The sequence below is a fragment of the Oryza sativa genome, chromosome 7 (genome assembly GCF_034140825.1).
Source record: "Oryza sativa Japonica Group chromosome 7, ASM3414082v1".
NCBI lineage: Eukaryota > Viridiplantae > Streptophyta > Magnoliopsida > Poales > Poaceae > Oryza > Oryza sativa.
Window position 1 is genome coordinate 3,691,453 of NC_089041.1, and position 14,427 is coordinate 3,705,879.

The following is a 14,427-nucleotide window of genomic DNA, read 5'->3' on the forward strand; positions in this document are numbered from 1 at the left end:
TCGTTAGAATTTTTGGCTCCCAATTCACTTTCAGCACCGAAAGACCTGGAAATAAGGGCTCAAGTCGTATGTAACTTCTCTTGTACTCTCCGTGTTACTGTATTACCGATTAGACTCCTTTGTCATGTTTCATAAAGTTTCAGTGAATTTCGTAATCACAATACTGCCCATACCTCTTCTTAGGCTCCTTTGGCAGCCCGGGATCCCACCGGGATCCCAGCCCATTCCCTGGGAGAAAAGCCCACGGGGGAAATTGTCACGGGTTTTATTCCATGTCCATTTGGAAGCCCACGAGGCAGGGATTTCCCGGCCCAATCCGCGGGGAAACCCTAGGGAAAGGTCCCTGACCTCCGGAGGTCGGGAATTTTTCCTCTCTCGATCCGCCGCTGCTTCTCGCTCGCGCAACCGGAGTCGCTTCTCTCTCGCGCGAACAACAGCGGGCGCCGCCACGCCTCCTTCTCCGGCGAGACGCGCCACCGCCGAGACTCCTCCTCCGGCGAGAAGGGTAAGCTCTTCTCCTTATTCCCCTCCTCTCCTCCTCCTGGGTTTCCGTTCTCCTCCTCTAGGGTTTCCGCCTCCTCTAGTTAGCTCCCAATCTCGCTCTCCGGTCTCAGCGCTTGCATCGCAGGCACCAACGCGTGGGCGCGGCGGGTGGCACCGCGGCAGTTGGTGCAACGACGACGAGGCGGCGAGCCGGCAGCGCGGGCACACGGCTCCAAGCAGGCGGGGACAGGGGGGATCCAAGGCGGCGCGACTCACTGGCAGAGGAGGCGCTGAGGCGCAGATCCGCCTCCTCCTCCTCGCTGCGCGACGCCCGCCGGCGGTTGCCCGGCTAGGTTTGTGCGTGCCCTTGTAGCTGCTGCTTGATTCTTGGGGGTTCGTTCAGTACTTTAGTTTTCTTGGTGTATGTATGGCATGTTTCTTGATTTGGTTTGGGAGAGTTGTAATTTGTTCTCCTGTTCTTTCTAATACATTGTAGTATTGTACCCTGCAGTAGCATTTCATTTTGTTATGGAAGCGATTCAGAAGGGGATATGGGTGGGCGTATGGTGCTCTTGTTTTAGATCATGAATGAGTTTTGGTAAGATGATGTTCTAATTTGATGGAGTAGGTTGTGCTCTGGTTTTTTCTGCAGTGTAATTATCATGCTTAGTGCAGTCTAAATATATGAGATCAATGTGCCAGTCCCAAGAAATGAGGAATTATCACACATGCAGTGAGGATCATTCAACTAGTGAGGTATATGAGAAATTTTAGTCTGCAAACCAGTAACAGTTTTTTGCAGTTAATTAGAGATGCAGTTCTTTTAGTTGGATGCTGTCAGCTCTGTTAACCTAGAGGTAGATCTCAGTACTGGTTGAGCTGCTAGCATCAAGTTTTTTGTTTTTTCTGGAGGTATTTTTTAGTCTGATCCATTCTTGTAGTCTCTGTCAGGGAACTGTAGAATTAGTGGTTAATTTAGCATGCATGTTGGGACTAAATAAATGGTAACAATCATATTTTTGATAGGAACTCATACTTACTACAAAATGAAGTCTTTTATGCTCTATACTTATACATTAGTCCAAACTTTAGTTTCATGTCATGTATCACCAGCAGAAAATGAGCAAGGTGGCATTGTACATTCAAAAAACACAAGCTTTGGCAGCAACCTATATACAAGACACGCACACACAGATGTTTCAATCTCCTCTCTCTCACTCACTGCACAATACACTGGCCAAACAAAGTGACTTAGTAGTACTGATTAATTAAAACAACAACAACTACTACTTTTTTTCCTTATCATGTCCATAATGATAATTCATAATTGTGCTCTTGCATTCTTCCTCTTGCCAGGATTCAATTTGAATTGCATGCTCAACTTACTTTCAAATATGGACTTGAAATAGAGTATTGTTGGAAAACTATCAATACAAAAACATGGACTTCAAATGTGTTTGATTTAAAAATAATGGTGTGTATCTGCATGTAGGGTGTTTGATCTAAAAAGAAAGTGCTTATACAAAGAGTTTGTTTACGCTGATGTAGCTGGCAATTGCAATATGTTGGTTGATGTGCATGCATTTTTTTTCCTAAGCTAGTATCAATGGCCGTCCTTCAAATTTGATTGCTGAAGTATCACTATTTTATATTTATTACTTAAATTTTAGATTATCTTTTTCATCATGGCAGATTTATTAGAATATATGAAGATTTGTTGAAGAGATGACGAAGAAGATAGAAGAGATAAAGATTTAAATGGACCCATGTCTCATTCTTGATCCAGACATTTGTGGATATAAATATGATGTACAGTATATTTGTGGATGCAAGGATGATTCCAAAGATTTTAAATTTTGTATGATATGGATGATTCTAAAGTTTAACTTATGTCATGTCACGAAGTTGGTTTCCACATAAACTCACCTATATTTCTTTGTATTTTTCTGAATTTCTAATACTTGTTGATTTTTTATGTTTTTTTTTTCTGGAATTTTTGTAGGTTGTTTCCTATTTATATGGATTTTCTATATTCTTTCTATTTTTCCTGAAATTTCTATAATATTTCTAGAGACATGTTTTGTTGTTTACGGGACTTTTTCCTGGGGTTTCCTCCCCTGCATCCAAAGGAGCCCTTAATTTCTTTGAATTGGGAGGAATCGGTCCCATCAACACATTTTTTACCAACCGATAGCAATCCCTATAGCACAAGCAAGCAGCAGAGTCGATCGCCAACCATCACAAGTGTCTGAACATTCATTTTCTCTCTTCCTCTATTGCTCCCTAGGCGCTGGCGAAATGCAGATGGTGTCCTCGTCGCTGAGCAAGCCGTTGTTGTTGTCCTCGTAGCTGAGCATGGTTTTAGGCATGCTCCCGACCCTCAAGAGTGTATTCGCGTGGCCGTCGTCGTCCCCGTCGCCGGCGGAAGGGGCACCCTGCAGCCTCAGCCAGGCTTTCTTCCTCCTCTGCATGGTAACATCGATCACACATATCTGGCCTCTCTCCCTCTCTCTTTCGAATTCTCTCCCCCCCCCCCCCCCCCTTACCTTTTCTTTCTTCCAATTTGCTACTCCTAATTTTGTTTAGCCCACAACTAGATATCTCTCTTCTAGTCTAGGCTTATAGCGACCAAGTGTAGGGATTTGCTTACCAAGAGATATATCACGAAATACCATATATATATATATATATGTATATATATATATATGTATATATATATATATGTATATATATATATATGTATATATATATATATATATATATATATATATATATATATATATATATATATATATATATACACTTATATGTTTCTAACCCCTCTTTTCCATTTCATCTATCCATGCTCAATTTGTAGTATATCAATTTAATTACACCTGCACAGTGAACCATCGCAATTCCTGTTTCTACAAATTACCATGTTAAATTCATGTTTCCTCTTGTTTTGCAGAGAGCCACCATTATCCTGGGGGCGTGTTATACTGTTTTCCTTTTCTGGGTTGCATTTGCATACCCTCGTAGCTGGCTAGAGTACCTGCAGCTGTCTCCATTGTTCGTCGTCGCTGTAACTGCTCCAACGCTGGGAGTAGTGATGATCCGGAACGGCTGAACTATACCATCAAACTTCGTGGATGCGTGTGGGCACATCATTAATTCCTCATACTGCTTACTACTACTATGTGCATGTCTGTTATGCTACGAAATGCATGTATCGATCTGCGATGTAATATTCAGTATTTTTCATAGCACAACAGACATCGCAGATACTGTACGTATATTGTTGTTCGTCATTTTCCTTTCCACTTTTCTTGTTAATTTGAAGAATGCAATAGATGCGCCTGAAATATATGCATCTGTACCGATATAAAGATGTTATATAATAACACAGGTTTGATACGCATCTAGTCTTGACTGTTACTGTTATTGATCATATATATGGTTGAGATTTAATTTATAGTTGAATCCATAGTTCCATATATACCTGCAAAGTGTTTATTTTCTACATTAATTCTCTTTCATATATGTTAATTATATGAGAACCGCAAAGACCCCAACCTGCTGATAAGCATTGTGTAAATGAATCCTGGAAGACGTCTTAGTACGTTGGGACAAAAGAGTTATTTCGTAATTCCTACTTCTCAAAATATAGCCACTAGTACCAGCACTAGGATAGGATACGTCCAATCGAATATTAGGTAGCTAGTATATTTTAGAACGGTAAGAGTATATTTAGAAGAACTATAAAGGAAGCTTGCGCAACATATTATTTATTTTTTAAAAAGAATGTTTAAGAGCTTCCCTACCGCGCTCTCTACAGCAGAAGTAATCCAGATCTTCATTTTTTTTTAATCCAAGGAACCAGGTCTATCTATATTAACGGTAATAGACATTAAGAAGGATATAATTGTCTGACATTAAGAAGGATATAATTGTCTAAACTAAAAATGCAAAGGATAAAATAGTAGAATTGATGGACGCACTGTTTTTAACGGGGCCGAGGCTCCTGCTCCTCTTGCCGGAGGGAACCTGAAGATGCGGAAGCGGTGCGCAAGCAGCTCGGATGGGAGGTCGTTGTTTGGTTTCCCCGCATACGCAACTTCGCTGCGATTGTGAATCCCCTTGCCATGTTTTTCAAATACCACTTCAGCCGGAGCATCCCTTCGTGTTGTCATTAGCCGACATCGATCCTCAACAATTGACTCGTCGGTGATTGCATTGGTTCGAGATTAGAGTCAATTGAGAACGGAGATAATTGCAGCCACTTCTCTATACACACTGCTACATTTTGGATTCAGGAATGTGTTACAATTTTGGCTGTTTGGATGTATGAATGAAAGGAAACTTCAGGGAGTTTTAATTAAACTTTCTGTTTGACTGAAATCTTTCTTTTCTACTATGCAATACACACTTTTTTCTGCTACGGTCTGAATCGTAAATTTCTTTAAACTAAACTGCTCTCAATATTTATCAAACGCTGAAAATTATAGCCTCAACGTACAAAGATTAAGGCCCTTTTGATTTGGAGGAAAAACATAGAAATTTTAGAGGACTTCGGTCTTATAGAAAAATTTCCTATAAAGTCCTTTGAAATAAAGGATCGAATCATATCATATCCTTTGAAATTTTTTTGAAATGGATAATCCTATATAAATTTTGGAGAAAATTTAGCAAAAGCTCCAACCTCTTGGAAACTTTTCTTTGAGTCTATCTCTCTTATCCGATTCCTGTGTTTTTCCTGTTGTTCAATCAAATGGTCAAACCTGTGTTTTTCCTGCGTTTTGCAATCCTCTGTTTTATACTTGCATTCTTATTAGAATCCTACATTTTTTCCTATTACTCTTTTTTTTTCATCCTACGATTCAAAGAGACCCAAAGTTCATTCAAATGATTCATGAAGGATCAACCAAAAACATCGATCCTACACTCGACAAGAAACAAACACATCTACTACTGGGAGCAGGTGGTGGATGCAGAATAGGCCCCATCACGGGAAGAGAGCGGCGCCGGCAAAATAAGAATGACAATGCCTGCTGCGGGCACCGACGCTGCGTCGCTGGCCACTGACCATGGCTTGGCCAAAAGGAGCTGAGAAGTGCGGGGAGGTGCGTACCTCGTAGAGACGCCATGCCTGTGCTACGAGCCAAAGCCCTGCGCAGGGATGGCCTTACCCTCTCCCCCCCCCCCTTTTTTTTAGATAATGGATAAAATCCAGCCTCTATATCCAAAGTGGATATACACAGCCAAAGGTTTATATGAGTGCATACACTATAAAACTCATAATTGAGAAATATAAAAAAGAACAACCGTAAAGAAAAACTAGAAGATTAGCTCTAATCTTTATTTTCTTCCCTGCTTCAAACTTGAACTAGATGCGGAGTTAGCCTGCCCTTCCACACCCCCTTGCTGTCACTGCAACCACCACAAAAATACGCATTGCTGCCATTGCTGCCGCCCTCCCCTTTGCTTCCGTCCTCCCCTTTGTAATACTTATAATTTATATCTCAAAAAAATACGTATAATTTACTAGGGTTTGTCCATCCTTCAGGCTTTTCTGCTTCAGGAGTACATAGTATCAATCTTTTTGCTTCGTCGTTCGTACATTTTTTTACGCTGTTGATCGTACATTTTTGCTTCACTGATCGCACACTGAATTGTTCATTTCATCAATAAAGAAATAATTAAGGGTGCCCATCAATAAAGGAGGACCGTGGATGGACTTGAGTTGTTACTGCCTTACTGGTTAGCATTGACGGATCCATTTTTAACTCTAACTAGGAAGGTAACCCGCGCATCGCGCGGGCGTGTACTATAAATTATATTTGAAAAAATATATATAAAATGACAAAATATCAGCCAGATGACACTTGTCATTTCATAAGTATTGTTTATCCATAACTTATCTCATCAGTGTTGCTTAGATAATTTTTCCAATCTATTTGTTAGCTTTTAAAATACATAATATTTAATATATTCTGTCGAATATATAATTCCTATAAACAATTATCTATGATCTCTTTATTATCAAGAAAGGAGTTAGATTTAATTTGTTTTTGGAAACATGTGATGTTTTGTCTTGTTTAATAAAATGTTTAGGGGCTTTCTTTTTTTTAGCAAATCCTAAATAACTATTATTGTTAATGAATATATTTTATTTTTAATGAATATATTTTATTGACACAATTTGTTATATATTTATATATAAATTTCTAAATATATATCGTAGATATCCCTTCCCTAATATATGTGTGATTATAGTATCTTTCTTTTTTTAAAAAAAAAAAAGGAAAATACCTAGTCAATATGAGTCTGAACATTTTAATAATTACAAAAGTAACTTCTCAACCAACTATAAACCGTAAACATTGTGTGGCTTATATATACAATAATGTGCAAAGGAACTCATAATGTCATGAAAGCCAATAATATCTAAGCACTTAAAAAATAGGAACATGTATAATTGTTCTAATTTTAGTGAAAAGTAGGAACCAATGTTCCTATTGATATTTTCTATATCTTGTTTTATTTTATACTACTCTTATTTTAAGTTTAAAATATAGGCGTTATGGATCTTTAAATTGTTGGTTTAATTATAAATATAGCAATTTAGATTAGAATCAGATGTGTGGCTCAAAAGATATGTATGTTTTAATATTATTTATTATTTCTCTTTTTATTGGTTATAAAAATATCAAGGAGGGTAGGGGAAAGTGCGAGCCGAGGGGGGAGGGGACGGGTAGTGTTGTGTTTGTGCATATGTGAGGAGGGGGTGAAGTTTGGGGGGTGGGGGCGGGGGCGGGGTTTATTTCCTAAATTTTATAAATGAATTAGATGAAAACCGATGATTTATTGTTTTGTTCCTAAAATTTTGAATAATATTTTTTTAATTATTAAAATGTAACACCTAGCGGCTTAAGATTTTTTTTAAAAAATATATCTAATAATTTAAAATAATAGATATATATATTTTTAATTCATAATCGGTGGTCAAATGTGTTTTTCTATAATTTCTAAGATTTTATTTTTAAATTTAAGACGTAACACGTGACATGTAAATTCTCTATTGAGAATGTACGATGATTTAAGGTGATATAGTTTGTTTGATTTTTTATTTGGTTGACACGCATAGGTATCTACAAATGACGTATTATTTATAGTGAAATATGGGTAATATGGATATTGAATTATTTAGAAGATGTTTCAAAGAACATTGATTGGATATTTATCATATATAGATCTTAATTTTACTAAATATATTTATATTTGTGAAGTAATATATTTTACTTTTATATTGTTGAACTTAAAAACCAGATATAACTTAAGAATTATAATCATTTAGCTTTCTAATTATTTTTTGTTTTTATATTAAGTTGCTAATTAGTTAAAAATTAGAAGAATGAAGAATTGAATGAGAGAGGAGAGGAGGAGGAGAGAGTACGTATGTAGTTAATTAGTTACTATTGCCTTATTGTATCATAATTGATCCACCGATTTGAATAAAAAATTAGACTTGATAATTGAAGGAAATTTTTAGGGTTTCCTTCAATTTTGGGGAGGACTCATGAAAATGATACGTGCATGTGATAAATTGAAAAATCCCAACATGTAATAATTCTTTATCACCAAAACATAGCTAACTAATATGAGTCTTAAACCGTTGATTTGATTAAAAAACAGTAGTTCAAGTGTATAATAAACTGAATGTGTAGTTCAAGTGTATCACTGTGATCACTCCTATAATTTAGGTAGCATGCATGGTGCACAGCGAGCTCCTGCACAGCCGGCTCCATATCTCTATCTAACTTATTGTAACAAATTATGCTTTGTATCTTAACAACCTTGGAGAAAAAAGGGGAGATGGAGAGGAGTAGATGTGTACCTAGCTATCTACGACTTGCGTGCGGGGAGGAGGAGGTACGCGGCAATCGGAGATGAGAGGATACGGATTAGCTTAAATCTAATGGCTCAAAATAATGGGTCCACCTATTTTAAGTGAAAATCAATGGTTGGAATTTTCTCTATCTATTATAATGCCACGTGACGATTTAGGAGCGTTTTGAGGAAGCCACATGGCGGTTTGAGAGTGTTTTTAGGAAGTTTCATGGACTTTTAGTATATAATAGATAGATGCTTGCTAGGCCCTCCTATCTAATCGCACAATAACAAAATCAAACACAATGCATTAGCGGTAAATACAATACTATAATTCAGCAAAACTTTAGTTCCACATGCAAGATTATTTAGAGTTGGATCTTTGACTGATGATGATTTCTTGGTAAGTGAAATCACCAAATATCACAATATTAGCTACAATAATGAGTCAACATAACATCCTAATAACATCTAAAACAAAACCAACACAATATATCAAAACATTAATATCCACTGTTGGATCATAATAGGGACAGGTAGATCACCACAAGTAAACTTATCCCCTACACATGTTAATATACAACCAATCGGAAAGCAAACTATGGTCATGATGCTGACAATCATCACAAATGAATAGATGGTAGCATGTCAGCTAATAGACTCCACGCTAAAAGACCTTGCTTCAGAAAAACACTCACAGGTTGAACCTCTCTCTCATTAAGGATACTGATGTCCACCCAATGTATGTTCTGCACCAAGCACTCCGTTCCTCTAGCGTCAGTACCGACGGCATTATGCTCCCAACGGCTGAACTCCTCATCATAAAAAGATTTTCTACAGTTCTGCTGCCAAGCCGACAGCGACATGAACTGATTTAGTTGGAAAATAATCTAACAATTAAAAAACTATAGTGTTTGATCATTCGTCCTATTAAAAAAACTATATGAATGTTATTTATTTTGTTATGACACGTTTATCATTAAAGGAACATTAACTATAACTTATATTTTAACATATTTGCACTAACTTTTAAAATAAACGATCAAACGTTATTTAAAAAATTAATGGTGTCATCTATCGGAAAATAAAGGGAATATTTAAATGTTTGGTTGTCTAGCTGGGATTAAAAAAAGATACAATTGGGTTTGTTTGGTTGTTTGTACCAGTTAGGTCGGGTTTTGCTGAGATGTTATTTGGCTGCTTACACACATGCCAGTAGAATAATACTCTTTATCACATGCCAGTAGAATAATACTCTTTATCACATGCCAGTAGATTAATACTCTTTATTGGGGTGATAAGGTTACTAATAAGCATTCTAATATATTAGTACAAAATTATGATTTTAGTATCGTTAGTTCCAGTTATGCTTAGTCAGATTACGTAATAATAAATAGGAATGCCAGACTTGGCAATGGTTTGTACAACAATATGCTATTACAACTCTTTTACACCTTTACACATTCGTGCTTGGCAAAAGCATAAATTATATAGTTTTTAATAGTCAAGACAAAGTATAACCTCACATGTTTTAAGAACCATACAAAATCTCTATTACAAAATATATGGCTAAAGTGAAATCATTTTGTCATGGTAATAACTAAAAACTCAATTATATAATCAGTAGGGAAATAGCTGCCCCAAAAAAAAAACAACCAAGCTGTTGTCAATTGAAAACAGTGTTTATCGAAAGACATGCTTCACTCAAAGATGTGAAAAAGTAAAATGGTATTTGTATTAATGTTTTCTTGGGATCCCCCATTACATGCCCCCTTAGGGTTTATTTATAGGCCTAACACTGGTCCAAGCAACCTAGGGTTTCTATGTACAAAAGAATTTACATGACTATCCCTATGATAGGGACATTTACAGGGGTAATTACAGCCAATTGACCCATTTAGTTAACTAGCCTCCCCTTGGCTTGGTATTTCACCTCCCCTTGGCATGTTATTTCGCGTCACAGCGTCGTTCCAAGGCTCCCGTCTTTGCTCTGGCGGGTGCTTTGCCCAGGAGCATGATAGTTTGTTTCGATAGCCTCGACTGATAGTCCTTGTGACATGCCTCCAACACAAACTGTTCGAGAAAAGCCACGAACCATGACGGGTGGCTAGCTCGCGTGCACGCGGGCCTCTGCCTCAGTAGCACTTAGCGCTTTTCTTGAAAAAAAACATCGTGCATGACGCGACGTCGCTAATCGCATAGTAGTTTCTCAATAAAAATAAAAACAATTGTTTTTGAAATTTTGAGTTAAAAGTTTCCAAATATATATTGACTTGAAAATTTTCAAAATACTATTTGAAAGTTTTCGAAACATCGACTTGAAATTTTCAAATCTGAGTTAGTAATAAAAATTTGAAAGGTTGAAAGTTTTAAAATTTTGACTTCAAAAATTTTAAATTTCGAGTTGAAAGTTTTAAAATTTGAGTTGAAAGTTTCAAATTTCAGTTGAAAGTTTTTAAAAAGTTAAGATGAAATGTTGAAATTTTTCAAAATATGACTTAAAATTTCAAATTTCGAGTTGAAAGTTTTCAAATCCTATGTTGAAAGTATTCAAGTCCTAAGTTAAAAGATTTTAAACTTTTTGAAATTTAAAATTTGAGTCGAAAGTTTTCAAATTTTGAATAAGGCTTTCATTTTTATATAGAAAATTTAAAATTTTATTTGAAACTTTACTCTTTGTCTTAGGTCTGAGTTTTGGCTCAAAAATATCAGACTATCCGATATGAGATCGGACTGTCTAATGCATCGGACTATCTGAAATTTCACAAAACTTCACTCTCTGTCTTGAAATTTTTTTCATTCCTCTTGAGTGAATTTTTCTAAGTCAAAATTAGTCTATCCGATGTGATCGGACTATCCTATGATCCAGAGACTCTAAAATTCAATGGAACTTGAGTCTCTATGAGAGGATGGAATCCTTGCTTCAAAAATACGGACTATCCGACATGACTTCGGACTGTCCAATAGATCAGATGATCCGAAATTCTCCAGAACTTTGTCCTCTGTCTCTGACTTTTTTGGGGATAAAAAATATCGGACTGTCCGATGTCATCTCGGACTATCCGAGGTGGGATTAAAAGATTCCCCCCCCCCCCAACGGCCACATTTTTGGGGATCTATAAATACCCCCCACCTAACCCTTTTTCTAGGGTTACCCAACTCATTCATTCTCATTCACTTTGGTTGAGCTTGGTGCTAAGGTGCTTTGGATCTTTGAGCTCTTTCTCTCCCTCTCAAATCCCTCCAAGTTCTTAGTGTGTTGGATCTTTGTGGTTGTGGATTTGTTGTTTGGAAGCCTAGTGTATGTTTCACTCGATCTTGAGTACTAGGGTTGTTCCAAGAGTTGTGTGGTATTTATTACTCTTGGAGGTTGAGGACTCCTAGATGGCTAGGCCTCTCTCTTGAGCCACCGATCTACTTGTGGTGGGCCAAGAGAAGTTTGTGAAGGTCGGATCTCACCTCCAAAAAGAAAAAGAAACCTCTAGGGGAAGGAGGAGTGCTTTGTGCAACCTCTTAAGGAAAGGGTTAGCAAAGAACCGGCTCTTTGTGAGCTCCTCAACGGAGAGTAGAATCCCCTCAAGGATTTGAACTCCGGGAAATATTTCGGCAGGAGATCTCAGTGACACTCATTCTTCCCTCTCCTCTTCTACTTTGCCTAGCTATGCCAATATAGCTATTTGCTGGTTGCTATACTCTAGCTTGTGTAGCAGATCTATAGGTTGTTGCTTGTGACTCTCTAAGTATCAAACAGTCTGATCCATCTTCGGACTATCTAATATATCGATAGTTCATCTATTGATCAGACTATCCAACTCAGTTTCAAGTTTTAGCTTCTGCTTTATCGTTTTAATTAGCATATTCACCCCCCCTAGGCCTAAGTGACCCTTTCAGATAAGTTAGCATTATCTTTGAGGACTTGGGAGAGAAAAATATATTGTTATGTGCAAAATGGATAACAATGAGCTAAAGGGTGGTGAATGAGATGCACTTTATAGTGTAGTGACAAAGGGTGTGTCCTTTCAACCCGAGGTCCCGTAATCAATCTCCAACACGCTAATAATTTCTTCTTAAAAATTGTTCGAAGTGACGTCTCTCCCTCCAAATCTCTTTTTTTAGCTAAAGGGAGGTGAATGAATGAGTAACCAATGATAAAATTAGATAGATGAGTAGTTTCTTGATCCAACGGTTGATAACTCTATACTAGTGTAATCTGTCACCAAACCAACCCTCACCATGGCACCCATGGATGGGAGCCCAAACCCTCTCCTTCTCCCTTCCATCCCCCTCTCTCTCCTATGTTCGAGTGGAGTCGGGCACAGGAGATGGCAAGCGAGAGGAAGAAGAAGGCGAGGAGATGGGAAAACGCTTTGTACCGAGCGTCCGGATACAGCGCAGAATATCGGACGGAACGCCAGGGTGGGGCCCACCATTAATTCAACCCGTCACTTCTCATCAAATCCTGCAACAACTAAGCACATTTCCTCCTTATCCAAATGCTTTCTGTGTACAGCTCTGACGACGGCGACTTCATCGACCACTCTGATCCCACCTTCCCCAACCCAACCTCCACCTCCGCCGCCGCTGCCATGGCTCCCGCTCCTCCTCCAGCGGTGGTGACGGCGAGAGGCGGCGCGGCTCCTCCCTCCTTCTACGACGACGATGACTAGGCCGGTCGCACCTCCTCGGGCCCCTCCCTGGCGGGAGTGGGAGGTTGGGAGGGCTCGGCTCCTCCTCCGATGGCGGTGGCAGTGAGAGACGGCGCGGCTCCTCCTTCCTTATACGACGACGACAACTAGGTCGCGCCTCCTTAGGCCCCTCCCTCTCCATAGTCTCCCATCGCGGGGCACGCCTCGGTCGTGCAGCCTTCCTCCCTCGCGGATCCGCTCGGCCGGCCGAAATAGAAGAAGATAGAGGTGGGTTTTGTTGGGGATTTTTAGTGAAGTTGCAGATTATTTATATTTTTGTTGCACTTTGTTCTATTAAGTTGTTTCGTTCTGTTTTAATTCATTGTTGCATTCATCGATTTTTGGTGTTGCAATCCGAATATTCGACTATTGATTTGGTTAAAACAATTTTGCTCAAGCACGGAGACATTTTTTCTCTGCTAGTGAAACATTTTGACTCATTGTTGCATACATCGATTTTTGGTGTTGCAACAAGTATGTTGTACTATTGATTTGGGTGAAACAATTTTGCTCAAGCACTGAAACATTTTTTTTTCTCTGCTAGTGAAACATTTTTAGAACATTTTTTATTGGAACAATTTTTAACAAGAGATGAAACATGTGAAACATCTCTCAACAGCACGATGCAACACCGTCCGACGATTTTCACAAGATCGGACGTCCGATCCGTAGCAGCCTCCGAGGAGATGTGCCATGGGCGGACGTAACTAATAGGTTTAGTGGGCCTAAATGGGCCGCAAAAGGGCTAAACATATTTGTTGGCATGAATTTTTTTTAAGAGAAAGTTGATATGATTTTATGAATATCACGATTGATAAACAGCAGTGCTAGAGTATAAGAAACTAGCAACTCTCATTGTTTTGCTTACGCATTGCTTATTAACAATTTAAAAATAATTTGTGAGTAATATCTTTTATATATGTGTCCTTAATGATTTGAAAGCAAATGCTGTAAAATACAATGCGATGAAAAATCACAAAATCAACTATAAAATTAAGTTTTAAACTTTAAATTTTCGATAATAAGCATAAGCAAATCAATAGGCTCTAGGCCTTGTTACATGGCAAAGTTTGCTATACTATTTGACTTCCCATTTTGGACACGCTAGACCATCTTTTCCCTCGTACTCTTTATCTCATAGCGTTGGCTGCAGTAAAAGATGACAGTTTTTGTGCACTCAAAATAACATAGATGTATTAAAAGGTTCTCCCTCCGTTTCACAATGTAAGTCATTTTAGCATTTCTCACATTTATATTGATGGTAATGAAACTATATCTATTTAGATTCATTAACATTTCCCACATTCATATTGATGTTAATGTGAAAAATGCTAGAATGACTTACATTGTGAAACGGAGGAAGTAACAAACTTTTTGCACAGAGAACATA

General features: G+C 38.1%; 1 long non-coding RNA gene across 6 annotated transcripts; it reads left to right on the top strand.

The window, feature by feature from the left end:
• The first annotated feature begins 154 nt into the window (after positions 1 to 154).
• Positions 155 to 3,887, top strand: LOC4342495 (uncharacterized). Of its 6 annotated transcripts, none has more exons than XR_003243293.2 (4): positions 156 to 505; positions 629 to 840; positions 995 to 2,955; positions 3,434 to 3,887. It is a non-coding gene; the product is annotated as an uncharacterized lncRNA (long non-coding RNA). The 6 variants fall into 6 exon arrangements; XR_003243294.2 differs by having other exon boundaries at positions 629 to 836; XR_003243295.2 differs by having other exon boundaries at positions 157 to 505; positions 629 to 836; positions 1,136 to 2,955.
• Positions 3,888 to 14,427: the final 10,540 nt, after the last annotated feature.